The sequence below is a fragment of the Grammomys surdaster genome, unplaced genomic scaffold (assembly GCF_004785775.1).
Source record: "Grammomys surdaster isolate TR1022 unplaced genomic scaffold, NIH_TR_1.0 135, whole genome shotgun sequence".
Lineage (NCBI taxonomy): Eukaryota > Metazoa > Chordata > Mammalia > Rodentia > Muridae > Grammomys > Grammomys surdaster.
In genome coordinates this window covers 6,300,244-6,311,929 of record NW_021604593.1, presented here as the reverse complement: position 1 = coordinate 6,311,929, position 11,686 = coordinate 6,300,244, and the positions used below count along the sequence as shown (strand labels likewise).

Below are 11,686 nucleotides of genomic sequence, written 5' to 3'. Positions count from 1 at the left end.
CTCAATATTTAATCTTACAAAGGGAGCTATTGTTCATTGGCTGATGCTAACCTAGACCCAGGATTCTTCCATGCACTTCCCTTTATTTCCAGACACAGTTACTACTTAAGTTTAATGCATATGACAGCATTTATGAAACTGGGTGCAATCTCAGCGTGTATGCACAAGGACAAAGAGACATTCTGTTTCTCTTTAGGTCTAGGAATGCATAATTGGCATCAGTGTACAGGGGGAATTTTTAGTTAGAACCACTTCTTGGATACTTAAAATTACTGAAATTAGTAGTACCATTTTTCTGGAAATGCACTTAAAGAGAGACTCTATATTTATTTTTTATTTTAATCTTATTATTTTACTTTATTTCAAATTTTTAGAAACAAAGTCTTCTATATATTCTTGGCTGGTCTCAAAGACACTGTAAATCAAAGAATCCCATTAAATTTATTATCTTCATGCCTCTACCTCTAAAATACTGGGATTGCTTGCATTCCTAGTTTATAGAATGCTCAAATTGGAACTCAGGGTGTCATGCATACTAAGTGAGCATTTTGCCAATTGACCTACATCCCCAAGCCAGACACAGTGTTTTAATTCCTTCTTTATCCCTCAAGGCAAATTGGTGCTTTTTAAAGTCATTAACTCAAAATGGTAATTTTTTAAAATTTTTGAGTTAAAATAAGAAATGATGTTTTGATAAAATTTTGGGAAAATTTGTTGGAGCCTGATATTGTGAATATAGTTAAATTCTAAAGTGTAGGTTATATAAAATGATAACATAATATATGCAGAGAACTGGAGAGGAGAGAATATTAAAGTTTTCTTCCAGGGCATAAGAAGGGAATAAATAGAAGTCTCCTTCCCTTGATTGACTGCAAATGAAAGAATCAGAATAAGAGTCAATGATAAGATATCAGGGGATGATCAGGGTGATAAGAAGAGCTGCTCAGAAACAGGTGAGCATCATGCTGGAGAAGGTTGAGTCTGAAAAGCCCTGGCCCTGCATTTCTCATCTGGCAGACATGCTTTGTTTTTCTGTCACAGGGACACAGCGAAGGTCTTTGCATTAGCTGTGTGCTGCTCTTCCTGATTCCTTTTATTTTATCCAACAAACAAAGAAAGGAACACGTTTATTGATATATAGCCCCATTAAATACAAATCTTGTAACTCAATTCCATTAACACGAATTAATATGAATCTTGTAACACATTCTATTAACATTCTTATTGGTTCCTAAAACCAGTGAATTTGTAGACTTTCCTTCCCACCATTCCACATGCAGCACAAAAGGGGTTGTTTTTATTCTAAATGAGAAAAGGAGTTCAAAAAACATGACAACATTTAAAAACAAGGAGTCATGACTGTTAATTTTTGTTTCAAATTCACAAGGCAAAATTTCATTATCTGCTGGAGTATTAGAATCAACTCAAAGACTTAACTAATATTTTAAAATAGAGCTAACTTGTTAAACTTTGTGGGGGTATGATCCTCTGGTTAGACAATTCCCATTCTGACTCTGTTAGCAGAAACAAGGATGCCCTTGTCAAAATGTCTTACATTCTGGAGTAAAGTAGCCAACTGGGCAAGCAAGGATTCCAAATGCCTCACTTCTCAAATGATAAGCAGCTCCAGTTTTTCCAGATACATGCTTCCTTGAACTTGGTATTCACAAGTGTCATCCTGGACAACAAACATGTTCTGCCTCTGCCACTTAATATCTCTCGCAGCGCCTGCCCCAGTTTGGGTGAACTGAGTTAATCTATCTAATGGCATGTGATCTCACCTAGAGACAGGAAAGTGACACAGACAAACGCCTCCTGTATCTAGACAATTTCCAAATGTGTGGGGAGTCCAAGGTAGAATGGTCCTTTCCAACTCCATCAGCTATTTGTCCAGGGAAAAGTTCACACCACCTTCCGTGGTCCATTTGTGTTGAATTTGAGGGAATTAAAGCATGTAGGTACAGAAAATAATTTTGGATATGCATATAGTGTACAGAAGTTGCACTAAAAATTAAAACTAAATTCTGACTTTGTAAGATAATATTTAAGAGAATAATTTATACAGAGACTTTTTTTTTTTTTTTTGCTGATACTTAGGACCCTAAATCTGAACTCACAAAACTGCTCATAAGGACATTACCTTTTGTGACTTAGAGGTGTGATTGCTAATTGGGTGAATCAGCCTTATCAGCTTAGTATTCAGAACTATCTTGTAATAATGCAGTGCTCCATAATGAAGGGCTGTGTTAGAACCAACTGACATCAGGTAGAAACATGTGGGAAAGCTGAATAATGGTAGGAATCATAGTTCTCAAAACAAATATAAGTAATTAAACTAAAAATTTTATTCTTAAACTTATGTACAAATCAAGGCATAATTAGTGCAATACATGCAATAAAATATTCTCATTGAAAATAAAAATAAAACCAGAAAACTGATAAAATCCATATGTATTATTTTGTAATAACTCACCAAATAATAATAATAATAATAATAATTCATAATATTCTTTTTATGCAAAACAGTCTTTATTCAAGCTCTAGCTTGGATCTTTCAACCTTTCCAGCATAGTGTGTTCTGAAGGTGCAGAAGGCCTGAGCTGGTACAAGCCTTGCCTGTTTATCATGGTTGCAAGGTGAAAGACTTTCTAACTGGACAGATACATGATTGGTTGATATTTTCTTGGTGTACTTCTATTGGCTAGTAGTAATTTCAGCTTGGTATGAACAATGGTTGCTAGCTTAATCACTCTGCTTTAGATATTAATTACTTCCCCTTGAGAACTGATTGCTTGTTGCTAGGAGTGGAGTCTCATAATGCTCTCATTGTCATGATGTGAAACAGGTAAAAATTATCTCAAGAACATGAGGTAAATGCAATGGTCTCTAGACTGTTACTTGCTAAAAACATGATGTATGCTTTCTTCTGTCCACTCTTGCTATCTTTTCCAATTTCATCATAAATACCAGTTTGAATCTATACCATGATGTTTCAAGATATGGATACGCTTGTAATCAAAATAAGACAAAACTAGTGAGGTTAGAGGTTTCAACACAACACAAAAACAAATAAAAAACAATTACTACCAAAGAAAAGCATCCTTTAAAATGCTCTTTGTATTTTCTGGGGTTTCTAGAGCAGCAGAATTTACAGGATACATACACACATATAATAATTTCGTACGCATGGGCCCTCCATTTCTGTATTGTAGTTCATTGCAGATGTAGTCAAGTTCACAACCAGGAATAGCCAGCACACTGTTGATAAGCTTCATAATTGTCTCAGACACCTGACAAGCTATTCCAGGTTAATTTGACCCAGAAATTAAATGCTTTTAATTTGTTGAAAAATAATCACTCATTCTGGAAGCCACACAGTGGAGACAGCTGTTATTCAATGCTCACTTTCTTTGTCCTGCACCAGAACGAGCACTACCCACAAGTGAACTAAGATGTTCTGGTTACAACAAGGATTCGGTATTCCACGCCACAGAACCCTGAAGCCAGCTTTTGCTAAGCTGTTCTTTCCCTTTTTTTACACCGTAAATGGATGATAAAAATTAATAAAAGGCTTGATATTTTTATAGTCATTAGGTTTCTGCCTCTTTCTTGCCTTAATTTTTGAGTCAGGCTATGGTTAGCTTTTTATATGGGCATGTATAGAGGACAGTCTATCAAGGCAAACAATGCCAAGCTGGCCTACAGTCTCTGAGCTTGTGCATGTTTCTTCTCCTCTACCCTCATAATTTCTCACCACTCTAAGCACTGAAAAGTCATATGATCAGAACATTTATACAAGATGATGATGTCAATAGTTGGAAGGATTTAACATTTCTGAACTCTAACTATTTGCTATACCAAGCACAAGGTAAAGATATCTTTACACATGGAGAGAAACTTCTTTTTAAGCCATGATAGACAAAAATCCCAAATTTTAGCCCATGCTCTATAAATAGGTACAAGCTGTGGGCACCCTGAGCCTATATGGCCAGTGCATGTTCCCTTCAACTCTGATCAGTGCCTTGATTTGAGACCTCAATACAGGAACCTAGTCTTTCTTATTCATAATATGCAGCTTGATTTCATTCCTACTCTTACTGTGATTCCATCTGTAGCAATGACGCTATCCATGTCTTGAGACCTCCTCTAATGCTTTCCATACTGTTTATGAGCTTGGCCATATGACTTATTTGATCCTTGAGTCCCGCTTAAGCCTTCCTTTTTACATAGCCTCTCTGGGTCTGTTGCCTGTAGCATGATTATCCTTTACTTTATAGCTAATGTCCACTTATAAGTAAGTACGTGTTTGTCTTTCTGGGTCTGGATGATTTTTATTTTAGTTCCATCTATTTGCCTACAAATTTCACTATGCCAATTTTTTTTAACAGCTGATTCATACTCCACTTTGTAAATTTACTACATTCATTTTACTCCATTTTTCAGTTGAGGGACATCTACATTGTTTTCAGTTTCTGGCTATTATGAATAAAGCTATAAATACAGTTGAGCAAGTGTCCTTGTGGTACAGTGAAGAGTCCTTTAGGAATATGCCCAAAAGTGGGATAGCTTCGTCTTGAGAGGTAGTAGTAGTCCCAATTTTCTGAGGAACCACCATATTGATTTCCAAAGTGGCTGTATGCCTTTACACTCCCATCATCAATGGAGGAGCATTTCTCTTGCTCCACATCCTCTCCAGCATGAGCTGTCACTTGTGATTTTGATCTTAGTCCTTCTGATAGGTGTAAGATGGAATCTCAAAGTTGTTTTGATTTACATTTCCCTGATGACTAAGGATGTTGAACATGTCCTTAAGTGTTTCTGAGTCATGTAAGATTCCTCTGATGAGAATTCCCTGTTTAGATCTATACCTCATATTTAATTGGATTATTTAGTTTGTTGATATCTATCTCGAGTCTTTATATATTTCTAGTATTAGCCCTCTTCCAGATGCAGAGTTGGTGAGAATTTTTCCCACGCTGTATACTGTCATTTTGTCCCATTGACGGTATCCTTTGCCTTATAGAGACTTTTCAGTTTCACTAGGTCCCATTTATTAATTATTGATTTTAGTCCCTATTTCTGTTCAGAAAGTTGATATAACTTGTCAGTAGTAGGTAGGAGGAATTCAATGGCTTCTTGAGGTTTTGAGTTGCATTTATTTTATAATTAGAGTGTTCAAATATTTATAAATTTATGTTTTGGTCTTTTAAAAAATGTCTAGTCAGGTACTCTGTACTTTCTTTAATGTATTGCTTGTTTTTTATTATTAAGTAATTATGAGTTTCTTATATACTTTATATTTTTAATATTAATTCCTTATCAGCTGCGAGGTTAGTATTTTTTGTCATCCTGGATATCACATGCAAGTTACAAATGCTAGGCAAATAAATGCTTCACTATTGAACTATATCTCTATGCTAGATTTTAGAGGGAATAAAATCTTGCTAAGTATCCATGTATACCCTTAAGCTTGATATCTTCCTGATACAATCTCTAAAGTACTGAAACCAAAAGTGTGCCACCTATAAATATTTTCTCCCATTCCATAGAGTTTTTTGCTTTAACTCATTTAACTATTTCCTGTGCAGTGTTTGTTTGTCTGGATATCTATATTTGCTTTAGTTGCTGATACCTCAGGCTTTGTATCAAGTAAAACAAAACAAATAATCAAAATCTTAAAACAAAACAACAAACAAAGAAAACAAAGAAAAATTTGTCAGGACCAAAGTCAAGAGTTCTTTCCCTCTGTTCTAAGAAAATTTCTGAATGAAATTTCTTAATATGCTTTTAAGGGAAGAAGTGACTCTAAAATTTGGGTTTGCAAAGAATGGTCTCCAGGGTCTTCTACAAGAGTTAACTATAACTGTTGGGCATCCAGATATTTGAGATTTCCTCCAATAAGTGGAACAAATGTGCATGGACAAGAGACAGAGTTTGAATATCTGCCACAAGGTTGTTTTTCTACAGATGACAGATAAAGTCTTTACAACATAGCCACCTGAACAAGACCTGCACAATGACACTAGCAGCTGACGAGTCAGAATGAATGGAAGAAATTTCATAAAGGTTTTCCCCACATGAAGATCTACAGACAATTGTGGCTACTAAGAAAGGAAAAGTTGGTCTTCTCCTGTAATGAGACCCATGATAGCTTATCCAATCCCAAGTGGTCAACCCTAAATATAAATACATATGAGAAACATTAAGTCAACTCAGCAATTTGTATGTGTGTAGCAAATAATAATTAAGAAGGAAGATGTCATTAACTGGAAAGGTAGTGGGAAGGGTCTTACATAAACAACTGATTTTTTTTTAAAGCAGATATTCTTTCACTTCCTCTGAATGGAATGTTGTTTCTTGGTGAAAGTGAATTTGAATAAAATAACATTTCTTTCTCCATAGGTAGGAAATTTTTCATTAAGCACTAGATTCTGACTAGAACACACTTTAAAGCAAAATAAAACTGAAGAGCTAGTCAGTGAACGTTTGGGCAGAAAAAAAAATGCTTGCTAATAAACCTGATGACTGGAGTTTGATCTCTGAGACCCACTTGGTGGAAAGAGATAGCATACTTCTACAAATTATCCCCCTCCTCCAAATGTGTGCTGTGGGATGCACACACACACACACACACACTGTAAAAATTTTTGAAAAAAAAATCCAGAGATCTATGGTTTTAAAAATGCTGATTTTAACAGAGGTGCAATGACATCTCAGGAAATCAGCTTTCCATTTATCTGTCTCCAGAATGTATGTGGTGGTAAACAATGAGTCTCTTGTACTCTGGCTCCACTGACCTCCTTGGGAATTAGATGCTGTATAGAATTTACTTAAACATGTTTATATCTCTTCCCTTGTCAAACTGTCTGTTGCTTCCCCTTAAACATTTCTTGTTCTTATGAAATCCATTAGTTTCCCTAAAACATAAGAAATTCATCCTACTAACTAATTAACTGTAAATTGTAGTAGTTCATATTTTATTTCCCTCACATTTGTGTTTTAAACTCAACCCAGATGTACAGATTGGAAAGAACGTTTTGGTACATATAGCTCCTACATCAGATTTTAAATGTGATCTTTCCTGTTTGTACATTGCTGAATGAACAGGAAACTCACTTAGTAACATTCATGAATATCTGTAGTTTGTGTAGATCTTGAGACCTTTCAACAACCCAGATTCATCTTGAGTGAAACTATCCTGTATGTGTGAAATACACTAAATTTTCACAATTTAAAGATGCAATAAGACTTCCTTCCTATGAAATAAGATATTAAGACATTAAGCAGGGTCAGAACAAAATGTTCAGTGAACCAAATAAAGTAGAGGTAAAAGGGAGCTTTCTCTTTAACATAAAATTCCATACTAAAATATTCTCCACAGACTTTTTTTTTTACTATTATATGACCCTCATTATGAATCTATTTAAATGCCACTAAAAGATTTTACCTCCTTTAAGCATTAATAAATTATAGTATCATTTTAATCAAAAGATTTAATTTTATGCCCCATAAGATTATTTGTTGTATTCTGATAATGAACAATATCTACAAAAGTCGTGATCTCCATTTTCATCTCTCCATAAATTAATGCCTGGCATTCAAAGCACTTAGTATGAAGGAGTTTCTGGTGGATGATGCTGGAACATTGGCCAGACTTCTTTTCATGACACATAAATCATTGGTGACAGGTCCCAAATGATAAACTCTCAATATATTCTAAGCCTCAAATAACTATCAATGGATGAAACCATCAATCAATACCCCAGGAACACAACAGTAACAAAAAGTTGTACTGGTTAAGAGTTTTGTTGAATACAGATGAATGTCATCTTACATTTGTGGTTTTATTAAAAAAAAACTTTTTCAAAATATGGAATTTAAAGTATAGTAAACTCCAGGTATAGAGTGTTGGTGTTACATAAGGCAACAAGCACGCTCAGACGAGACTGTCATTTCTGGAAAAATTTAGAAGCATGTTTAAAACTACAAATCTATTCTTGGTTTGCCTGTTAGAAGTGAGGAGATATTACAGAGCAATTATACTAATCTATATTTCATTATTTTCTTTCCTTCCTTGTTCAATGTAACATTCATGTCAACTAATCACCTTTACTCTCAGAAGTGTGTGTGTGTGTGTGTGTGTGTGTGTGTGTGTGTGTGTGTATTATTGGTTCTTTGTGAATTTCACTTCATGCACCTCATTCATTCATCTCCGCCTCCTCTGGTACCTGTCCTCACCCTTGCAACCTCCCTCCACAATAAAGAAAAAGAGTCTCATTGTAGAAGTTGTAATATGTCACAGTGTGTCCCACAGTATACCCTTTTGTCGACACTTCTTTGCTTGCAAATGTTCATGGCAATGACTCATTTGTCTGGTAGGAGGCCTCTGGCTTCTACTACTCTAACATTTCGGAAACCTTGCTGGGACTCTTCTCAGATTTCTCAGATATCTTGTTGACCTTTATCATAGAGATCCTGTAGTTTTGGATACGTAGGATCTGTAGGACAGGTCCTTTCATGAACTCCAGCAGTTCATCGATGGGATAGATTTGGGGGTGGGCTAATTCAAAGTCCTGGATCTGGGTCTGAGAAGTTCTGAGCTGGTCAGCCCATCTGCTCTCATGCTCTCATGCCCTCTGGGACAGCTCACCAGCAACTCCTGAATCCAGGGCCAGTTCTACACTGCTGTGCCAGCAAACCACAAGGTTTGCTGGTGAGAAACATGGCCAGCTCTCCCACTAGCTACAGGCAGTGAGGGACTAGAGGAAGGAGGGTATCTCTCCCTTGTTCATGCTACCACATGGGAGAGTGATAGGGAAACTCACCCATGCTTGTATCCTGGGGATGGTTCACCTCCAAAACTGACAATACATTGAGGCTACTCTCCTAGAGCTGGCTAGAGGCAGGGTCAGCTCTCTGACTTTCATGGCCTCCAGGGCCAGCTCTCCCACAAGGCCCAGGTAAGAGGTGGGGCAAGTTCTACACAGCTCTTAGACACTAACAGGGCCCCAAGAGGCAGCCCAGACCAGGGATGTCTGCCTAGCCTTTGGTAGTAACAGAGCCCTGCTGCTATAGGGGCACAGACTCAGATGTGGTCCCTGTTGACTGCCCAGGGTAGGATTCTACCATGGTCATGGTCCCAAGCATCATCTCCAGCTATTTACATGGGACTGTTTCTCAGTGCCCTCCAGCCTCCAGATCTGCCACTGTTCATTGCCCATATTCTTCTTTTCCTTTCTTTTTCATTTCTCTACCACTCACTTGCTCCTCTTAGCAGTACCCTGGTCTCTGAGTGTCTGAGTGTCCGCAGTCATCTTAGGAGTGGTCTCAGGAGTGGTAACCACCCTTGACCCTGAGCATTATTGCTGCAAGGCAGGGGTCATCTCAGGCATGATATATCCCCAGGCCTGCTCAATGCTGGACTGGTGGTCATCTCAAAGTGGTCTCATAAGAGTCCTCTGTCTTGGGCTCACTGCCGCCCAGGGTCTGTGGTCCCAAGCAGGGCCCTTTTAGTCTCAAGATTGCTCTGGTGTGCTTCCCATCGTGGGAGCCCATCTGGGCCTGCCTGGCGCCGGACTGGTGTTCCTTTGAGGCTAGGTCTCTGTCTGGACCCCCTGGACCTGCACCAGTGGTCATCTCAGACTTGCTTTTTCAGAGAATATTAGGCAACTAATCATTCACATGTTCATAGGTCAGAACACTGAGTGTAGACATCATCTTCTTATTGGCTCTTTCAATGATGATACATATTTATCAGATGTGATTTACCAGTTTTCTTTACTCTTATTTGCTTACACAGCCATTGTCCATACTACAGGGTGGAGCTGTAAGTCAACATAGGAGGCTGCTAAGAACTACATCTCAGTTATTATACTTCTGGTATGTAGCACTTCTTAGAAGATAGAAATTCAGTATCAACAGAGGACTGAATTAAACAGGATACATCTAGCTGTGGAATTTTTAAAAAATATTTATTTTCTTATTTTAAAATGGGATGTGTGTGTGTGTGTGTGTGTGTGTGTGTGTGTGTGTTCACACAGAAGCATATGTACCTGTAGAGGGACAGAAGCCTCAGCTTGCCTGGAACTGGAGTTATAAGCAGTTGGAAGCCCCATGAAACAGGAACTGGAAACTGAACTTGAGCCATTTACAAGAGCAGTGTTCTCCAACCCCTGGTTGGAATTCAATCAAAGTCAGCCATGTCTTCCTTTTACAATTAATGAAGATGAAGCTGATATGAAAAACATTTTGTTGGCCTCATCTCCTAAGATTTAATGATTGAAAGATAGTATGTGAAAAAGATGTTTTAGGAACCTAAATGTACACAGAAAGTGGTAGTAGTGTTGGTGTTTTCCATCTACTCCACAGATACTCATTGCTCTCTTGTCATAGGTGCAGCAATACAAAACACTAACCTGGATATAATGATTGGTTTGATTTTAATCTATCTATTCTTTACTGAGAAACAGCAGCCGTATAGGGCAGGTTTTTAAATGCCTGAATCTGTTTGTTAACAGATGGACTTCCTCTAAAACGTGGGCTTTCAAGACCAAAAATTCCAAGGCCATGTGGCTTGTGGGGGACATATCATTTTCCAGCCAGACTGCCAATCAGGCATCCTTGCATTTGGATGGGTGGTTTCTCAGGGACCTTGGACAGATTGAGCCCAGCACTGCCACTGAGATAGACTGGAGAATAATCTCCTGGAAGCCTCAATCAGTGTTTGGTGTATGAACATTAAACAATGCAGAATGAGGGAACAATACATCACCCGGCAGGTCCCAGAAAATAAGCAGAAGGCTGGCCACAGGCCAGGGCACATGGCCAAATCCCTTGTCAAGGACAGTTCTTCCTGGAAAAATGACAGCAAGTTTGAGGACAGCAGGTACAGCCTTAAGAGCCAATAATATTAATTACACTTTGAAATTTAATGGGAAGAATAGGACAAGGTGGCTTTGCCTGCTTGGCTAATAAACATTTTACATCTTTGTCACAACTTTTTTGACAGTCTAAAATAAATGAATTTATAAAGATAATAACAAAATTTGTTTAAGGAGATTACCAAAGACAAGGGCAATGGCCTTTGTTGTTTTGGGAGTCTCTTAGACTGACCAACTGACCAACAACTTAAAGGGACACTTTCCTTGTCTGGCACTGAAGTTTTTGTTAGATGGTCTATGGTTCTTTGGGAGAGCAGTATCACCCCCAAGTGGCATAACTTCATTATATATATATTTTACTTTCAAATGAAAATACATTATGTTTACCTATGATTTTTCCGAACATCTTTAGTGTTATTTATCTCTGCCCCTACACCTTTCTATGTATTTTCCTCTTGCTCTATTCTTGTCAGTTCAAGCTCTCAGTCTCATTTCCCACAATTCCCCTTTCATAGCATCTGTGTTCTACCACTGCCCACTCTCTATAGCTCCATTTCTGCTGTAGCCCTTTTTACTTTTCTGGTTTCCATGGTTACTTCAGACTATATGCTTACATGTAAAGATTCAGAACTAAGATGACAGAATGGGTGAAGAAGTTGAGATTCCTATATTGGCATATTGAGCTGCAAATAATATATTCCGTTAGCTATGTGGCGATGGTAGATAAGTACTCCAGTTCACATAGACTGTGCCAGTTCATGACAGAAGACAAAATTGAGGAGACAAGCAATTTGACTTATATGGAC

At 37.7% G+C, this 11,686-nt stretch overlaps 1 pseudogene; it reads right to left on the bottom strand.

Annotated features, from left to right (window-relative positions):
- Positions 1-9,657: 9,657 nt before the first annotated feature.
- On the bottom strand, positions 9,658-9,738 carry LOC114617279 (annotated as a pseudogene).
- Between the last annotated feature and the right edge of the window lie 1,948 nt (positions 9,739-11,686).